This window comes from Pseudophryne corroboree, chromosome 8, assembly GCF_028390025.1.
Source record: "Pseudophryne corroboree isolate aPseCor3 chromosome 8, aPseCor3.hap2, whole genome shotgun sequence".
In the NCBI taxonomy this organism is placed as follows: Eukaryota; Metazoa; Chordata; class Amphibia; order Anura; family Myobatrachidae; genus Pseudophryne; species Pseudophryne corroboree.
The window spans coordinates 30,520,980-30,539,913 of NC_086451.1; the positions used below are offsets into that span (position 1 = coordinate 30,520,980).

At 47.7% G+C, this 18,934-nt stretch overlaps 1 long non-coding RNA gene across 1 annotated transcript in view; it reads left to right on the plus strand.

Moving 5' to 3' along the window:
* LOC134947447 (uncharacterized) overlaps positions 1–15,892 on the plus strand; it is a 56,189-nt gene extending 40,297 nt beyond the window's left edge. The window contains exons 2-3 of the long non-coding RNA XR_010182556.1: positions 8,354–8,523; positions 15,031–15,892. This is a non-coding gene — a long non-coding RNA (uncharacterized LOC134947447). The remainder of the gene's footprint in view (positions 1–8,353; positions 8,524–15,030) is intronic.
* The last annotated feature ends 3,042 nt before the right edge of the window (positions 15,893–18,934 follow it).

The window sequence follows — 18,934 nt, forward strand, 5'->3', positions numbered from 1 at the left end:
AATCGCAGGGGATGGGAGTTAAGGAGCAGCGTTCGTAGGAGCCAGGCAGCCTTTGCCGCGCACCCTGAACTCCTGCGCCCGGGGCACGTGACCCCTTAGCCCCCCCCCCTAGTTACGGCCGTGGGTGGGGGAGGGGCGGGAGTGCCGCGGGGTGGGGGAGGGGCGGTGGGTGCTGCAGGTGTGGGTGCAACGGGTGGGGGAGGGGGCGGGAGTGCCGAGGGTGGGGGAGGGGTGGGAGTGCCGCGGGTGGGGGGTGCTGCAGATGTGGGTACTATTGGTGGGGGAGGGGGCGGGGTGCCACGGGTGGGGAAGGGGCGGGAGTGCCACGGGTGGTGCTGCAGGTTTGGGTGCCACGGGTGGGAGGGTGCAGGGAGGCGTGTGCCGCGGGTGGGGGGCGGATGTTGTGGAGGTTGTGGGTGCCGCGGTTGGGAGGGGGCGGGTGCGGCTGTCAGAGGTCGTCCACGGCATTCTCCTACGGAGTGTGCGGCAGCCGCAAGACTCACCAGCTGCAGTGTCACCAGGGTGCAGGGAGTGTACAGGGAGGAGGGAAAGAGGGGACTGGGCGGATATGGGGAGGGGACTGGGTGGGGATGGGCGGACCGAGGGAGGGGACTGTTCCTGGCCTGCATCCAGCACCCAGATCTGTGACTGTGACTCCGCCCAGCGTTAGAAGGCCAGGCACAGAATCACAAGGCTATGATATAGGAGATATATACAGTATATATATATATATATATATATATATATATAAATGTGTTAAGTTGCTGCGCTTGGATAAAAAAGCTGCTTTCTTGGAAAATAGATTAATGAAGTAAATGGAAAGCGCTAAATATAATTAAAGTACTGAAGGTGATAATTAAAATACATAAAAATAAAAAAGAGCGGTACCTGTAGGGAAAAAAAGGGGGTTAGTAAAATTATGTTTACACTCTTTTGAGTGAATTGTTAAGGAGTAGCCCGCACACTGTTGTTAATAGTCCCGGTTTGCCAAATGGTAATTGCCTACCTGTCCCTGCACTTATACCCCTTTCACATCGCACAAATAACCCGGTATCGACACGGCATATTGCCGTGTCGAAACGGGTCAGTGTGCGATGTGAAAGCTCCTTTGCAGAAATAGCGGGTCGTCTGACCTGGTAATTCAACCCGGTAAAAAAGAAGGGTTATTATTACCAGGTTGAATACTGGGTCAGGTGCAGTGTGAATGGGAGCCGTTCCGATGCGACACGGCTCCCATTCACAGCATAGGGAGAGGCGGCGCAGGAGATGAGCTCATCTCCCAGCGCCGCCTCCACCCCCGCTGCTGCTGCCCCCCCCGCTGCTATGGCAACCGACCCGGTATATTGTCGGGTCGGTAAGCCAGCAAAGGAGCCCAAATGCCGGATCCCACCCAGTAAGGACACGTTTCTCTTACCAGGTGGGATCCGGCATTTGCGATCTGAAAGCAGCATTAGTTGTCCCACTGCTCAAAAAAATAAAGGGAACACTAAAATAACACATCCTATATCTGAATGAATGAAATATTCTTATTAAATACTTTGTTCTTTACATAGTTGAATGTGCTGACAACAAAATCACACAAAAATGATCAATGGAAATCAAATTTATTAACCCATGGAGGTCTGGATTTGGAGTCACCCTCAAAATTAAAGTGGAAAACACACTACAGGCTGACCCAACTTTGATGTAATGTCCTTAAAACAAGTCAAAATTAGGCTCAGTAGTGTGTGTGGCCTCCACGTGCCTGTATGACCTCTCTACAACCCACACAAGTGGCTCAGGTAGTGCAGCTCATCCAGGATGGCACATCAATGTGAGCTGTGGCAAGAAGGTTTGCTGTGTCTGTCAGCGTAGTGTCCAGAGCATGGAGGCGCTACCAGGAGACAGGCCAGTACATCAGGAGACGTGGAGGAGGCCGTAGGAGGGCAACAACCCAGCAGCAGGACCGCTACCTCCGCCTTTGTGCAAGGAGGAACAGGAGGAGCACTGCCAGAGTCCTGCAAAATGACCTCCAGCAAGCCACAAATGAGCATGTGTCTACTCAAACGATCAGAAACAGACTCTATGAGGGTGGTATGAGAGCCCGACGTCCACAGGTGGAGGTTGTGCTTACAGCCCAACACCGTGCAGGACGTTTGGCATCTGCCAGAGAACACCAAGATTGGCAAATTCGCCACTGGCGCCCTGTGCTCTTCACAGATGAAAGCAGGTTCTCACTGAGCACATGTGACAGACGTGACAGAGTCTGGAGACGCCAAGGAGTACGTTCTGCTGCCTGCAACATCCTCCAGCATGACCGGTTTGGCAGTGGGTCAGTAATGGTGTGGGGTGTCATTTCTTTGGGGGGCCGCACAGCCCTCCATGTGCTCGCCAGAGGTAGCCAGACTGCAATTAGGTACCGAGATGAGATCCTCAGACCCCTTGTGAGACCATATGCTGGTGCGGTTGGCCCTGGGTTCCTCTAATGCAAGACAATGCTAGACCTCATGTGGCTGGAGTGTGTCAGCAGTTCCTGCAAGACGAAGGCATTGATGCTATGGACTGGCCCGCCCGTTCCCCAGACCTGAATCTAATTGAGCACATCTGGAACATCATGTCTCGCTCCATCCACCAACGCTACGTTGCACCACAGACAGTCCAGGAGTTGGCGGATGCTTTAGTCCAGGTCTGGGAGGAGATCCCTCAGGAGACCACCGCCACCTCATCAGGAGCATGCCCAGGCGTTGTAGGGAGGTCATACAGGCACGAGGAGGCGACACACCCTACTGAGCCTCATTTTGACTTGTTTTAAGGACATTACATCAAAGTTGGATCAGCCTGTAGTGTGTTTTTCCACTTTAATTTTGAGGGTGACTCCAAATCCAGACCTCCATGGGTTAATAAATGTGATTTCCATTGACAATTTTTGTGTGATTTCATTCATTCAGATCTAGGATGTGTTATTTTAGTGTTCCCTTTATTTTTTTGAGCAGTGTATATATATATATATATAGAGAGAGAGAGAGATATATAGAGATATATAGATATATAGATATATCTCTCTCTCTATATATATATAAATATATATATATACTGGGTGCTTCATCGCGCCCTACGGGCGCTCTTCACACCGTCGCAAGGGGCTACGCCACCTTAACCCTTTCATGCTTATCTGGGGTTCAATATTTGTATTATATGGAGTATTACCTGCTTTCCTTTGTTAGTGGTTAAATATTGCACAATGAAAGGGCGTGCGATGGTGAAGGAGGCGCAGCCCCTTGCGACGGCGTGAACAGCACCTGCAGGGCACGATGTACAGAATGTAGCGGATGGGGGAGGGTGTCGGGGGAGGGTGTCTGTAGATGCTGCGGGTCGAGGGGGGCAGATGCGGGGGGGGGGCGGATTGGGAAGGGTCGGGAGGTGCTGCAGGTAGGGGAGGGGCAGAGATTGGGGGCTGCAGATGGGGGAGGGGTCCGGAGGCACTGCAGGTGGGGGAGGGGCAGTGGTGCCACGGGTGGGGCGGGTGCGGGGATGTTGCGGATGGGTGAAGGGTTCCGGAGGTGCTGTGGGATGGGAAGGGGCGGGAGTGCCGGGGGTGGGGTAGGGGGTCCGGAGATTCCGCGGGTGGGGGAGGGGCAGGTACGGGTAGTGCGGCGGATGGGGAAGGGGGTCCGGAGGCGTTGCGGGTGGTGGAGGGGCAGGTGTGGGGGTGCCGTTGGTGAGGGAGGGGAGGGTGGGTGAGGGGTGGGACTGCGGATAGAGGAGGGGGTCTGCAGATGCTGCGGGTAGAGGGGGGGCAGGTGTGGGGGGGAGACATATATGGGGGGTGGATGGTGGAGGGGGTCTGGAGGTGCTGTGGGTGGTGGAGGGGCGGGGGAGTGGGAGCCGCGGGTGGGGGAGGGGGTCTGGAGGTACAGCGTGTGGGGGAGTGGTGGGGTGCTGCATGTGGTAGAGGGGAAGGGGCGGAGGTGTGGTGCATTGGGGAGGGGTCTGGAGGCGGTGCGGGTACTGTACCTGCCAAAAAGGTAGTTGTAGGGTATGCAGTAACAGGGCCAGGACAGGGGTGACAGGGTCAGAACAGGGGTGATGGGGCCAGGACAGGGGTGACAGGGTCAGAACAGGGGTGACAGGGCCAGGACGGGGTGACGGGGCCAGGACAGGGGTGACAGGGCCAGGACAGGAGTGACAGGGCCAGGACAGGGGTGACAGGGCCAGGACAGGGGTGACGAGGCCAGGACAGGGGTGACAGGGCAAGCACAGGGGTGACAGGGCCAGGATAGGGGTAACAGGGCCAGGATAAGGGTAACAGGGCCAGGATAAGGGTGAAAGGGCCAGGATAAGGGTGAAAGGGCCAGGACAGGGGTGACAGGGCAAGACCAGGGGTGACAGGGACATGACAGAACACAGGGCATGGGAGAGATTGGTATTAGGGACAAAACAGTGGTGACAGACAGATATGTCTTACCGGAGTCACTGCTGCTGGCTGCTGCTGTTCCACTCCAACCTGTTGGGATCTGCTGCTGGTGGAGACTTGGCATGGCTGACTCTCTCAGGCTGGAGTCCTGCTTCCTCTGCCCGCCCGCATCCCTCCCCCCTCCTCAGTCACACACAGCGGATCTCGCGCAGCTGCCGGGCACTGTGGTAAGGGGAGACTGGGAGTGACTGGTTAGCCCCCAGGAGACGCTGCGGCTGGAGGGAGGAGGGGGTCATAGCATGCACGTGGCGCGGACCTCACGGCTTCCGGGCACTGTAGTAAGGGGAGACTGGGAGTGACTGGTTAGCTCCCAGGAGACGCTGCGGCTGGAGGGAGGAGTGGGTCAGAGCCTGCAAGCAGCTCGGATTTCTGCAGCGCTACCCGCCAGCTAAAGTGTGTGAATGAGCTGGGCGCACTCCACTGCGGGTGGCAGCGCTGCAGCTAGCGGTGGGGTTGCCGGGGCTGGAGATAACAGAGGCAGTATGGAACCTGCACAGCGGCAGGTGCCCCACTAAACTGCAGCTAAGAAGCGTGGAGTGTGCCAGAAAGTGACGCTCCTCCGCATCAGAGAGACCCTGCTGAGTATGCCGATGTGGGGGGTCAAGCACACAGTGAGCCGGTGCCCGTCTGTCTGTATGACATACCCCTCACACACCCCCATACCTCCCAAATGTCCCAATTTTCGCGGGACAGTCCCATTTTTTTGGGTGTATCCCGCTGTCCCACCCGCAGGCCGCAGTGTCCCGCGGTGGCGGGGGGGGGCAGTTGGGAAGCTCCTGTACTCGCTGTTCTGCTTAGCATGCGCACAGCATCTATTTAGTGGAGACAGAGGGAGAGGGGGCATCAGGGGGTACGGATTAAGGGGGGTCCGGCAGCATAGCCGGATTAAGGGGGGGACCCAGGGGGTACGTACAGTTTTATGGGGCCCCCCGGCTGGAGTAGCTCTGTCCCAGCTCTGAAGCTCCCCCGTCCTGCCAGCAAAAGCATTGTGCTGTGTGTTGGCAGGTCTGTGGTGTTGTAGGGAGGCAGCAGCCTCCCTGCTTTCTTCTGCCTGTGCGGGTGTGTAGGGGGGAGCGACCACCCCCTCTGGATTTACCCCTAGCTGAGGGACCAAAATCCCATTAAAAAAAACCAATTCCCGGAATTTGCATAAGGGGGCATGGCCACGCATTCCGCTATTAGGCCACACCCCCAAACCCACAGCAGGCACAGCAATGAGATAGGGCCCCCCTGTCTCAAGTGCCCTGGGCCCCCAGGACTCATAATCCACCCCTGGGGGGCACGCCAGCAGCTCGCAGAGTGCTGGGCATGCCCCCTCACTGACGAAAATGGGGGGCGTGGCTCACGATCGTGGGCCCTTCCACGAAGCCACGCCCCCTTTTTGGTGGCCACACCCCCTTTTTGCTGCGCATGTGTCCCTCCTTCTGCCTGAAGAAAGCTGGGAGGTATGCACCCCTGCCTGTGCCATGCCCATACCATCTGCTTCTGCTCCTAGTCTCCTATAGATTTGCCCAGATCTGTGACTCATTTGACTAACTCCGCACAGTGTTGTGACTCCGCCCAGCATTAGCAAATGAGAATGAGGCACAAAGGGGGTGATTCCGAGTAGTTCGCTCGCTAGCTGCTTTTAGCAGCATCAGAGGCGTATCTAGTACGGGGCGAGCAGGGCACGTGCCCTGGGCGCCGTGGCAGCCCCAGCAGAGGGGGGCGCCACCGGCACCTGCACGGCCCGCTCGCCCCATGCGTCAGGGTTTCGGCGGCGCCGGCGAAGGAAGCGAGCGGGTCCTCGGCGTGTACAGTCTCAGAGCACTGCTGAGGATTGTACATCCACCCAGAGCACTTGCCTACCTGAGTATGACCCAGAGGCAGGGGCAGAATGGGGCAGGGTCTCTGGCAGAGCGGTGCAGTGCCGTGTATCCGGAGCCGGCCAGCGCGCTGTGTGCTGGGCAGGGAGCTCCCGGACCCCCTGCTCTCCGGGGTGATGGTCGGTGGAAGTTCTCCATTACAGCAGACACATGTCCGGCCCCGGATTGGCGCTGGCCGTGCCCGCCCTGCCTGCTGCCACCACAGCAGCCAGGCTGGCTGACAGGGGCCGGTGGGAGACACCGGGGGGCGGTGGGAGAGTCCCTGCAGCGTCTTCCCGGTGTACTGCAGGCTGCACACAGTGTGGCCTGGGCGGTTAGTGTGTGTGGACTGCGGAGGAGGGATGAGGACATTGAGCGCCGGCGCAGCCCCCGGAGTGGATAGTGTGAGTGTGTTCATTCTTCCAGTCCAGCGTGTGTGTGTGCCTCGGGGGGAGGGGGGGTTTGGTGCAGGACAGTGTGAGTGTGTTCATTTTTCCAGTCTGTGTGTGTGTATGGGGGGGGGGGGGGGGGGGGTTGGGGTGCAGGACAGTGTGAGTGTGTTAATTTCTCCCGTCCACTGTTTGTGTGTGGTGGGTGCAGGACAGTGTGAGTGTGTTAATGTGTGGGGGGGGGGGGAGGGGGGGTGCAGGACAGTGTGTGTGGGGAAGGGGGGGTGCAGGACAGTTTGTGTGTGGGTTAATTTTTGCAGTCCAGTGTGTGTGTGTGTGTGTGTGTGTATATGTGTGTGGGGTGGGGGGGGGACAGTGTGAGTGTGTGTTAATTTTTGCAGTCCAGTGTGTGTGCGGGAGGGGAAAGTATGATAATGTGGGTGTGTGGGGTTTGGGGTGGCCAGTCTGTGTGTGTGTGTAATCTACAGTCTGAGTGTGTGTGTGTGTGTGTGTGTGTGTGTGTGTGTGTTTGTGTGTGTGTTTGTAAGTAAGGGGGTGGGGCAGTCTGTGTGTGTGTTTGATATTGGCTTTACACCTATAGGGCGGGATGTACTAATGCTTACCGCCACGGTAAGCATTAGTACCATTTACCACAGAGACCATTTACCGAAGAGGGATACGTATTAAACCAAGGGCACCGAGATGGGATCCGGTCTGAAGATCGACAGTGTCTAGGTCGACAATGTTTAGGTCGACCACTATAGGTCGACATGGATGGAAGGTCGACAGGGTTTCTAGGTCGACATGTGCTAGGTCGACAGGTCTAATGGTCGACATGAGTTTTTCACATTTTTTTTTTCATACTTAACGATCCACGTGGACTACGATTGGAACGGTAAAGTGTGCCGAGCGAAGCGGGTAGCGGAGCGAAGGCACCATGCGTGAAGCATGGCGAGCGAAGCGAGCCATGCGAGAGGACGCGGTGCACTAATTTGGGATCCCGGTCACTTTACGAAGAAAACGACACCAAAAAAAATAAAAATCCTCATGTCGACCTTTAGACCTGTCGACCTAGAAACCCTGTCGACCTTCCATCCATGTCGACCTAGTGACTGTCGACCTATAGTGGTCGACCTAAACATTGTAGACCTAGACACTGTCGGTAAAACGAACCACACCCACTGAGATGCCCTTCTCACTCACCATCCGGAGCCAAGCTGGTGGAAAGCCAGCAGCAGGGGCAGCATGCCGGATATCAGCAGCCGAGGGTGCCGGTTGTGAGGCACCTGCGGAGTGGTGCAGAGCCCAAAGCCGGAGATCGGCAGCATGTTGACCGGCAACAAGTGGCTTCTTCCGCGTTCAACATGCTGCCGATCTCCAGCTTTGGGCTACGCAGGGTTCGGGGGATGGGTGTCCTCTGCCGGTGTACTGCAGCTCCGGGGGTGCGTGCTCCAGAGGCTCTCAGCACTGTTGAATATCCAGCTGCCTCAAGTATGTACAGCCCGCACCCTCGGTTGCTGATATCCGGCATGCTGCTGCTGGCTGTCCCCCCGCCCGGCTCGGCCACACAGCTGTACGGTGAAAGGGCATCTCAGTGCCCAAGGTTTAATACATATGCCTCAGTAAATGGCCTCTGCGGTAAACGATACTAATGCTTACCGTTGCAGTAACAGCGGGGAGGACGGCGCACATCGGGATCCTGCAGCAGGAGAGAAGAACCCCCTTCGGAGCGTAGCAGACCACACTGAAAAGGGTGCATCCCCGGTGCGGTGCTCTGCATCCCGGTTGGCGCTGAAGATGTGGAGTTTCGGAGGTGGCAGAAGCGCCGCAGCTTGGGGTGAGAAACTGCTGCAACCCTTCCGCTGCTAAACTCTGCAGTTAGTCAATTAAGGTTGTAGACTCCCCTCACCACAGTGCCCGCAGGCCTTGTTAATTCAGGGGGTAGGCTCCCCTCACTCTATAATGTGAATTTTGGCTCATACCGTGTGCTATAATGTGAATTTCGGCTCATACCGTGTGCTATAATGTGAATTTCGGCTCATACCGTGTGCTATAATGTGAATTTCGGCTCATACCGTGTGCTGTAATGTGAAAGGGGCAACAGTACTAGATAGTATAAGGGGTCCTACTACACTGAAGGACACGCCCCTTTTGAGTGACCACGCCCCTTTTCAGGAACGCACGCGCCTTCGGCGCGCGCATAATTGCTACCATCACTTTTTCATTCCCCCTTCAAAAATCACTCTTCGACCACTGCACCTACATCTAAACATACATACCCTGACATCTTTATATACAGTGACACCGATGGTGTGCACACATACTTTCCTTTGGTAGTTTTTTTTTTTTTTTTTTGGGGGGGGGGGGGGGCGCCATTATTGATCTTGCCCTGGGCTCCAAAAACCCTAGTTACGCCTCTGAGCAGCATTGCACACGCTAAGCTGCCGCCCCTCTGGGAGTGTATCTTAGCTTAGCAGAATTGCGAACAAAAGATTAGCAGAATTGCGAATAGAAATTTCTTAGCAGTTTCTGAGTAGCTCGAGACTTACTTCTACACTGCGATCAGTTCAGTCAGTTTCGTTCCTGGTTTGACGTCACACACACGCCCAGCGTTCGCCCAGCCACTCCCCCGTTTCTCCAGACACTCCCGCGTTTTTCAAAAAACAATATATAAACAGCGCTACCAGGTGCTAGTATTCAAAACATTAAGTAAATTTTAATAAAGATAAATTAATATCATAAACACATATATTTAAAATCAGATGAATAAAACAAGCCTCATAAGCCAGTGATACGACCAAAAGAAATTTCCATGGACTCATGTAAAGGCCAAGTGATGGTTGAATTGTTCCAATGCTTTAATATACCATATCCTGCATGGATGACCGTATGATAATTACCAGATCCCAAGTGGAAGATGGCAGGGTATTCCACCTAGCGCGGTGATGATGATTCTGTCCTGCGCAAATATGGATGATGGTTCTCCCTTTTTGTTGAATGTCCACATGTATGGATCGGTCTCCGGATAGATGAATGTTAGATGGGTCAGAGCTCTGAAGACCACTGTGGGTCGTCCCAAACATCTATATCCAATTTTTGGAGAGGCAACGGATGATCAGTTCCATAAACTCACTGGCCTTGGCAACGTCTTGGTCATAGGCTGGCAACCTAACGCGTTTCACTGTCTGTTTGGCAGCTTTATCAAAGGTAGTGTACTGGAGGCTTACTTTCCCTTATATAGGGGATTTAATGAAGAAATAACCAGCACCTGAACAAACATTAATTACATGAATTTATTTAAAACGATCTCAAATTCTCTAAGAAACAGCAGGAGAACAGACTATATAATAATCATATCTTTCAATTAAAAAACGAAATTCATAAACTACTTAAAAAGGACTTTTTCTATCCAACATATTCAAACAAACGATCATGTGATCTTAAGCACATGACCGCTCTGTCCTTTATTATTGGCTCTTATACACAACAGATCACGTCGCTATAGCAACCGTGTAGTCCCCATTCAGACTCCCGGATATCTATGCCCATATTTAGATTTCCGACGACGTAATACTTCCGGTCACGTGTTTATAATCACGTGATCGGACACGTCGCTATAGCAACTATGTGATCCTCCCAGATGTCTATACTCTTACTTAGGTTACCAATGACGTCATACTTCCGGTCACGTGTTTATGATCACGTGATCGGACCATGCTTCGTGACGTTGAAACCTTAGTAGTAAAACCTTTATTTCTGCCATGAGTCTCCAAACCACCGACATCATACCTCCGGTCACGTGGGCACAGTCACATGATCGGACGGAGACCCGTGACGTAATTACAATCACGTGATGGAGCCACAACAAATAACAGAAGAGGTAGCCCTTTTATCCCTTATAGGACTTACAGTAATATCATCTACCTGATCATGAAACTTTCCAAATTCTAGATATAATTATATACGGAACATAAATAATACACACATAACAACAAGCATAATATGCATATATATTTATAGATTTTCTGATCTTATAGATATGTTTCTAAGGAAAATAATAAAAAATAATAAAAAAAAAATTAATAAAAAATAATAATAAAAAAGAAGAAATATAATGAAAATAATAATAGATAAATAGATGAGGTCTCAAGGTCAGGAAAAAACTTTCTAAGTTCTGGATATATATACAGAACATATGTAATACACAGACAGCACCAAGCACAATATGCATAATATTTTCTGATCTTGTGAATATATTCTAAAGTAAATAATAAATAAATGAGGTCATAAGGTGAATAATATCTTATTTTGGAACAATTTCTATCTTAGCATGAAAACCTCTTTATATATACCCATTCCAAATAGTATTAATTTCACCTGAGCATATTTATAAGAAGATTTCAATTTCTAGGTAATGACAGTGCCCCTTCCTCTTTCTTACCAGATACCTAGGATCTATCTAAATATATAACCAAACCACATTAATAAAGATGACTATAGCCCACAGATAGTGGATCATAAGACTGAATTGAGTTCCATTGCTTCGTTGAGACCATGGGGATGTAAGGAGTTAAGCTTAAATATCCAGTAAATCTCTTGTTTACAAAGGATTTTAAACCTGTCACCTCCTCGTTTTGTTTTTATGATCTGTTCTAAACCGGGTAACTTTTAATGTGCTAGGGTCCCCTTGATGACATTCGAAAAAGTGTCGAGATACACTATGATCCAGTTTTTTATTGATGACATTACGTCGATGTTCCATAAATCTAATTTTTAGGGGGCGTGTGGTCCTACCAATATACCTCATATTGCAACTTACAGTGCAACATATAAATCACCCAATCAGTATCACAATTAATGAAACTTTTTATGATATATATATCCTTATCTGTACCTATAGTAATAATTTTTGTTCGATTCATAGTGTGGGTACAAGTAGTACATCTTGTTTTCCCCACACTTAAAGAATCCCATAGTTCTGGTGGCCAACCACCTCCTTCCCCAGATTTCCCACTCAAACCAGGTTCATTTCTAAACATACTTGGAGCCAGCATAGTTTTAAGCGATCTATTCTATACACAAATATCCCGCATGATTTGGGAATAGAGGCAATAGAGAGGATACTCAATAATGATGGGGACCTCACAGAGAATCACAGAATATTTTTATTAAAGATTTACTGGATATTTAAGCTTAACTCCTTACATCCCCATGGTCTCAACGAAGCAATGGAACTCAATTCAGTCTTATGATCCACTATCTGTGGGCTATAGTCATCTTTATTAATGTGGTTTGGTTATATATTTAGATAGATCCTAGGTATCTGGTAAGAAAGAGGAAGGGGCACTGTCATTACCTAGAAATTGAAATCTTCTTATAAATATGCTCAGGTGAAATTAATACTATTTGGAATGGGTATATATAAAGAGGTTTTTTTTCATGCTAAGATAGAAATTGTTCCAAAATAAGATATTATTCACCTTATGGACCTCATTTATTTATTATTTACTTTAGAATATATTCACAAGATCAGAAAATATTTATGCATATTGTGCTTGGTGCTGTCTGTGTATTACATATGTTCTGTATATATATCCAGAACTTAGAAAGTTTTTTCCTGACCTTGAGACCTCATCTATTTATCTATTATTATTTTCATTATAGTTCTTCTTTTTTATTATTATTTTTTATTTAATTTTTATTATTATTTTTTATTATTTTCCTTAGAACATATCTATAAGATCAGAAAATCTATAAATATATATGCATATTATGCTTGTTGTTATGTGTGTATTATTTATGTTCCGTATATAATTAATCTAGAAATTTGGAAAGTTTCATGATCAGGTAGATGATATTACTGTAAGTCCTATAAGGGATAAAAGGGCTACCTCTTCTGTTATTTGTTGTGGCTCCATCACGTGATTGTAATTACGTCACGGGTCTCCCGTCCGATCATGTGACTGTGCCCACGTGACCGGAGGTATGATGTCGGTGGTTTGGAGACTCATGGCAGAAATAAAGGTTTTACTACTAAGGTTTCAACGTCACGAAGCATGGTCCGATCACGTGATCATAAACACGTGACCGGAAGTATGACATCATTGGTAACCTAAGTAAGAGTATAGACATCTGGGAGGATCACATAGTTGCTATAGCGACGTGTCCGATCACGTGATTATAAACACGTGACCGGAAGTATTACGTAGTCGGAAATCTAAATATGGGCATAGATATCCGGGAGTCTGAATGGGGACTACACGGTTGCTATAGCGACGTGATCTGTTGTGTATAAGAGCCAATAATAAAGGACAGAGCGGTCATGTGCTTAAGATCACATGATCGTTTGTTTGAATATGTTGGATAGAAAAAGTCCTTTTTAAGTAGTTTATGAATTTCGTTTTTTAATTGAAAGATATGATTATTATATAGTCTGTTCTCCAGCTGTTTCTTAGAGAATTTGAGATCGTTTTAAATAAATTCATGTAATTAATGTTTGTTCAGGTGCTGTTATTTCTTCATTAAATCCCCTATATAAGGGGAAGTAAGCCTCCAGTACACTACCTTTGATAAAGCTGCCAAACAGACAGTGAAACGCGTTAGGTTGCCAGCCTATGACCAGGACGTTGCCAAGTTGCCAAGTTTATGGAACTGATCATCCATTGCCTCTCCAAAAATTGGATATAGATGTTTGGGACGACCCACAGTGGTCTTCAGAGCTCTGACCCATCTAACATTCATCTATCCGGAGACCGATCCATACATGTGGACATTCAACAAAAAGGGAGAACCATCATCCATATTTGCGCAGGACAGAATCATCATCACCGCGCTAGGTGGAATACCCTGCCATCTTCCACTTGGGATCTGGTAATTATCATACGGTCATCCATGCAGGATATGGTATACTAAAGCATTGGAACAATTCAACCATCACTTGGCCTTTACATGAGTCCATGGAAATTTCTTTTGGTCGTATCACTGGCTTATGAGGCTTGTTTTATTCATCTGATTTTAAATATATGTGTTTATGATATTAATTTATCTTTATTAAAATGTACTTAATGTTTTGAATACTAGCACCTGGTAGCGCTGTTTATATATTGTTTTGTGTTTCTTTATGTGGTGACTGACTATCACCTTGATTTAACAGCTGCTTTAGGAAAACAGCCCTGTTAAAGCGCCCGGAAAAAATATACTAATTTATTAGTATATTTTTATTAAAAATCCTTTACTCCCGCGTTTTTCCCTGACACACCTGCGTTTTTCCGCACACTCCCAGAAAACGGTCAGTTTGCACCCAGAAACACCCACTTCCTGTCAATCACACTACGATCACCAGAACGATGAAAAAACTTCGTTACGCCGTGAGTAAAATACCAAACTTTTGAGCTAATTTACTTGGCGCAGGCGCGCTGCGTACATTGCGCATGCGCAGTTTGCGACTAATCGCTCCATAGCTAAAAAAAATAACGATCGAACAACTCGGAATGACCCCCAAAGTCACAGATCTGGGCTATTATATAGGAGGTATATATATACATATATATATATATATATATATATATACAAAAGGACCTGGCACAGCCTTTTATAGAAATACACATGTGGGTGCCATCACAGGAAGATGTAAATAGAAGACAGCAGGTGCGGCACTCCAATCAAAACGTTTTTCACAGCCATGGATACAATAATGACAAAGGGGGTCATTCCGAGTTGATCGTTAGCTGAAAATGTTCGCTGCACAGCGATGATGCAAAAACCAGCACTTCTGCGCATGCGTATGCAGCGCAATGCGCACACGCGACGTACTTTCAAAACAGCCGATGTAGTTTCACACAGGGTCTAGTGAAGCTTTTCAGTCGCACTGCTGGCCGCAGAGTGATTGACATGAAGTGGGCGTTTCTGGGTGTCAACTGACCGTTTTCAGATAGTGTTCGAAAAAACGTAGGCGTGCCAGGAAAAATGCAGGCGTGGTTGGGCAAACGCAAGACGTGTTTGTGACATCAAATCCGGAACTGAATGGTCTGAAGTGATCGCAAGCGCTGAGTAGGTCTGGAGCTACTCTGAAACTGCACAAAATTATTTTGCAGCCGCTCGGCAATCCTTTTGTTTGCACTTCTGCTAAGCTAAAATACACTCCCAGTGGGCAGCGGCATAGCATTTGCATGGCTGCTAAAAAACTGCTAGCGAGCGAACAACTCGGAATGACCCCCAAAATGAGCTAAAATCAAATAATTTTTATCCCCTACAGCATTATTAATCTCAATAACATTAATTTCCAGTAATTTCCAGTCAATTTTGACCACCTCAAAGCTCACAATATTGTTTTCATCCATTTTAGGTGAAAAGCAGCTGGCTACTAAGCGACAGAGCAGAAGCACAAACACGAGGCAGTTTATAGCACATCTATGAAACATTGCCACACAACAGTGGCAGAAATGAAAAGTGGTGCAAGAAGGAATTGTCCTTGGGCCCTGCCATCCATCTTTATGTTGGATATTAAAAAGGACATGCACAGTTTAACAAACGAAGTATTTCAGTGACAGGGACTGACACTTTTGTGGCTGAAGTGCTTGGTTTATTTGGGCCCCCACAAAACAAGCTATCAATGGGCTTAAGGTAGCTAAGCTAACAGCTTTGCAGTGGCAAGACGTCATCATCACTACCATCCTCATCCTCACCCTCCTCAGTGTTTACTTCATCCTCACACAATATCAATTCATCCCCGCTGGAATTCACCAATACAGAAGTCTCTGTACTTTAACGTAATTGCCGGTAAAGGTCTTCCTTGTGGAATTTGTAGTACATTTTTCCACATTTTGGAGAACTATCCTCCTACGCCAATTGCTGATAAGGGTCCCAATTGTGCTGAAAACTCTTTCTGAGTACACACTGGAGGGTGGGTAGCTCAAGTAATGCCAAGCCAGTTTGTACAAGGGACTTAAAATTGCCTTTTTTTTTCTTCCAGTAGTCATATGGTCTCTGTAACATGCTTGTTTGTACACTGTCATTAAAATAACCCTCCACCATTGTTTGGACGGTGACTGTATTAGATGGAGTACAGTGCACCAGAACAGTACAAACAATAGAACAATATATTTGTTTTTCACTTTGTACTCAACTCAAACTGCAACAATTCAAAGGAATTAATTTTCTATGTACATGAATAATAAACGTACAGGTGTAAAGTGTGCCAGAACAGTACAGACAATAGAACAATATATTTATTTTTTACTTTGCTGCTCATCTCAAACTGCGGCAATTCAAAGGGCTTTATATGGACGTGAATAATAAACGCACAGGGGTGCAGCGCACCAGAATAGTACAAACAATAGAAAATATTTATTTTTCACTTCGCAGCTCAACTCAAACCAGTTGCAAATGCAGGATGTCTAGAGTAGAGTTTCCAAATACAATCCACAATCTTCGGCTCTGCGGAACATTGGAGTAAGTGTGGGAGTCTGGTGGAGTGGTAGAAGAGCCTAATACAGACTCTGATCTTTTAATACACTGGAATACAGTACTAATAATTAACACTAGATGTCTATAGTATAAGCTGCATACAACATATTGAACTAATATAAATAACATAAGTGGTCAGGAAAAGGTTAAACATCCCACTGTAAAAAAAATACACAAACATAACAGAACCAGTAGTGACACTGAACTGTACTTAGTTTCTAGGCACACATTCTCCCACCTCATGGTAAGGCTCCTGTCTCTTCTTCCTGGTAGCTACTCCCTGGTCCAGTGCACTGATCGAGAGCTCAGATCCACACATAGCAAACTTGTCAGAAGAAGCTGCTACCACTGGATATGTGCAGAAGCTCCATTCTGTCCCTTAAACTGCATGTTGTGGCGGCATTTCTATTATATATTATTGCTATCGTGGACAAAATTTGAGACACTGGCCATGCAGAAGGGGGTTTCCAGGTAACCAGAACCCCCCTTGCATTTGCCTATGCAAACTGGGGCAATTCAAAGGGGTTTCTTTTATATGTACATGAATAATAAACGCACAGGGATATAGCGCACACAGGTTACACAAGCTTAAAATAATCATCTTTTTTATTTTGTACTCTTTTTTGCAACTGTGTGACAACAATACACACTATAGTAGGGGGTGCTGGGAGAGATCCGATTGGATCCTTCTCAGAGGGAAAGTGCAACAGAAGCCCATAGGCTACTATTGGGCAATGCCATCTGAAAATGGCATTGCCCACCGCATCCTAGCCCAGGAATCTATTGCACTCCGGGACTTGGTAAACGGCCAAACCTCCAGAAACGGAATTTTTGGAGGTTCGGGCGCATTTTTAGGTTTGCTGCACTGCGCCCCCTAACTGTGTGGAGTTTTATTCTCTCCCTGTGTTTGCTCCAGGTGTTCCGGTTTCCTTATGCCTAGTGTATGTGTGTGTGTGTGTGTGTGTGTGTGTGTGTGTGTGTGTGTATGTGTGTGTGTGTGTGTGTGTGTGTGTGTGTGTGTGTGTGTGTGTGTCCATGTGACAGGAAATACAGTATCAGTTATAAGCTCCACTGGGCCAAAGACTGGTTTGTCTGACTGAAATATACTCTGAAAAGTGATGCAGAATATGTGTGCGCTATATACATAGCTGTGAAAGGGATCAGTATGTGATTCCGCCGCACAGAATGCCAAATGCCAGGATACCAACATTGGCATCCCGTGCGCCAGTATGCCACAGGTTATATTCTCCCTTTATGGATGTCATGGACACCCATAGAGGGGGATTCACTTACCTTGCCGGTATTCTGGCGGCAGAATAGTACCCCAGTCGGGATCCCGGCGTCGGTATTGTGACAGCCGAGATCCCAACGAGTGGTATGTTAACTACTTACCCTGTTAATAAATGCTAATACTATAATTTGCACTGTGTGGAGGTGGCCATTTTGTGCCATGAGAAAAAAATCCAGAGGATGCAGATCGTTTTATTCTGTAGGAAATGGTGTCATCACTGAGTCACCTGAAAGTATGGATTTAGACAAACATCTTTTTGGTCCTTAAAGTGTATAGGGTGCAGGTGTATCTTAAAGTTTTATTTGCGTCAGGACAAGAGTCAATCAAAAATTGCACTTTAATTTTGCAGCAGGTACCGGCGATACACTCCTCGCGTTGCACTTTAGCTTTGTCGTTTCACACTGTATAAAACGTGCATTTTGCAAAATGAACAAAGCTGTAGCGACAACAGTTTGTACTTTCTGCCGTGTGGCGCTGTTGGAGAAGGCCTGCAAATTCTGCTACCCATATTTCAGTCAGAGGCGGAATGAGGTGAATCTTTTTTTTTTTTTTAGTTTTTAAAATGTTTCCCATCTCTAGCCAGGGGAGCACTTTAGAGAACTTGTCAACCTTCCAATCACAATGGGTGTCAGCGTACGGCTTCTGCGCTTTTGAAAGGTACCTATTTCCCTGATCTGACCACTTTTCATGCTCTTCTGGTTTCTGTTCCTCAGAATCTGTTTCCATTTTTAATTTCCTCCTTTTATTTCCAGCCTGCGCTTCCAATATCGAAATTACCTCTTCTTTTCCACTCGGGTTGTAATTACACTCCCTGATTGGCCTCGACGACAATTAGTGCCACTGAAAATGAAGAGAGAGAAGAGAAAACGCACCAGCATAATTATTAATCTAGGCTGATATCCGCCCAAAAACTTGTCAGGGAAATCAAGCAGAAAATCAGAAAACTGTCTTCAATTCTTCCCTTTATAGCTGTTGTCTTCTGCGGAATAAAGTAACAGCAGAAGCCACCTCATTTAGAAATGAGCCTTTCTATCTTTCCTTCAAGAGTCAAACCTTGTGCGGGTGATGAAGGACTGACAAGTGAATTAGGAGGATAACAAGCAGTATTTATTTCCAGTGACCAGGTCAGTGCCCAGCGGGAAATCAATTAATATTTCTATTTCAGCTATTAAGGTGTGGGTGGATGTTATTGTACATGTTGTTACTATTTTAGGTTATATGGACAAGTACAGCATACAGAGTTTACTCTGGATTATGGTCTTGGCAAAAGTTTGAAATGATTTCTATGTTAGAAGTGCGGCAACGAAGGGCGATTGGCGATCCACAATTCTGAGGCCCCCATTCTGCAGGGATGAGGACCTCATCTGAGTATGCATTGTGCAGGCCCCCAATTTTTGCTATGGGGCCCAGCAATACCATATTTCGCCCCTGAGGACAGGACAGATTGACTTTATTTCATGTGGCGTCATACATTTTTATATTTTATATTACT